This window comes from Rhagoletis pomonella, unplaced genomic scaffold, assembly GCF_013731165.1.
Source record: "Rhagoletis pomonella isolate Grant_MI unplaced genomic scaffold, Rhpom_1.0 Rhpom_scaffold_00004, whole genome shotgun sequence".
Lineage (NCBI taxonomy): Eukaryota > Metazoa > Arthropoda > Insecta > Diptera > Tephritidae > Rhagoletis > Rhagoletis pomonella.
Window position 1 is genome coordinate 5,232,990 of NW_023458558.1, and position 1,798 is coordinate 5,234,787.

The 1,798-nt window shown below is 35.4% G+C and overlaps 1 protein-coding gene across 1 annotated transcript in view; it reads left to right on the plus strand.

Moving 5' to 3' along the window:
• The window catches only part of LOC118738369 (glutamate receptor ionotropic, kainate 2), a 26,666-nt gene that overhangs the window by 18,226 nt on the left and 6,642 nt on the right, over positions 1-1,798 (plus strand). The window lies entirely within an intron of this gene.

Here is a 1,798-nt window from a genome sequence, read left to right on the forward strand (position 1 = left end):
AACGTTATTGATATTTGTATAAAAATGTGGGACGAAACCTGTCGGTATAAGCTAGTACATATAGAATAGAATAGATTTGATAGAGGATGTGCTCTGCGACCTTGGGTCTATTGTGCGCCAAGACCTCATCACAAAACCTCGTTCAGCCGTAGTACTCCAATGAAACTAAGCAGATGGCGGCAGAAAGTGAATGTGTGCAGCCTCAAGTGTGCCGCATCGCTCTCTAAAAGGAGATGCATGTCGCAGTAACGACAGGAGTCGTCTGCACTAATGTCCAGAGTGTTGATATGGTCTGCAATGATGACCTCTTATAAATTTTAAGTTTGTCTTTTGTTTTCATGCTGATTGGTTTCCTAGACCTCCTGGGGTTGTAAGTTGGTTTTAATAAGATACTAAGAACTAAGCAAAATTCTCTAATATTTACACAGAATCTTTGCCATTATTAGACTATTACCTATTACCTGCCTCGAGTTCTTTTCAAGCAACCATGGTATCTAAAAAAAAATTCACCGCCCGACTGTACCTTGTTACGACGCGCTGTTCCGTAAACATAACAAATCCATTCCAGTAAGCCGTAGATGCTGGCGAATATGCTACCTACGAACAAAACAAAGTACACGCCACCCAAATTGGCGATACCCAATTCCTCGGCGCCATCGTTCTCACCCTCTTGCTGCACACGCAGCGTGAAGTGGGTGGGTGAGTATATAAATATTTTAGTATTTGATCGGTGGCGTTCGGGTTGATTCGTCATTTTTTGCATGGTCGTGTGATGAGGATTGCATGAACAAAGATGCGTACGTAATGGTGATCAGATGGCGGTTTGACGAGTTTGTTTTGTGTAATTGGTATACGCAAAAAGGCATTCCAAATAAGGTTTCCAACGCATTGCAGAGAAAGGAGTTGTTGTTGTTTATTTTGTAATTACATTTCGATTCATTATATTTGTTGCAGTTGGAATTGTTTGAAGGTGCGTATTTGTGTTAAAAAGATATTCACAGAAGGCATTGGAGAAAATGGCAAATTAAAAATTTGTGGGAAAAAAGTAAAATAAATAAACTTGTTGCCAGGGCTGCCAACTTGGCTCAAACCGTGTCATTTTTTGGCCATATTTTACTTTTAAATGCACTTAATTTTTCAATTTGGCATAAAGTGCCACAATGGCACTATTGAAAAATGTAATGGTTTTTAATAATGCAAACGAGCAAAATTACTAAAAACTTTAATTAAAATTTATTCATTAGCATTAGTTTGGATAATTTAATGAAAATAAATTTCATTAGCATTATATTTTTCAGAATTAATGTACTGAAATTTTTATTTGCATTCAAAATATATATTAATGCCTTAATGCATTTCAAATATATATTAATGCCTTAATTGTTTACATTAGCATTATTGCTTTAAGTACCACTAATGCATAAAAAAAAAATTAATGCATTTTTCACAACTCCGCTTCATAGCTAAGGATAGTTGGCAGCCCTGTCGTTGCATTGAAATACAATAGTGAGAAGGAAAGACTAAAAAATTATAGAAAGTCAAAACTTAAAAGTAGATAAAACTAAACTGATTTTTGTATTCAAAAATGCTCAACTAGTTACAGGCGAGTTACGAGTGCAGTGGACGGTCGGTAAGCAGTGCCTTGTAATATAGTACATATGTTTGTATGCATGTATGTATATGTATCTACAACAAACCCTGTTTGCTACTATTAAATATTTTCCAACGTATGTGGCTACATATGTATGTATGTGAGTTCAAATATATTTAAAATATATTCATTGTTATACATAGGTCG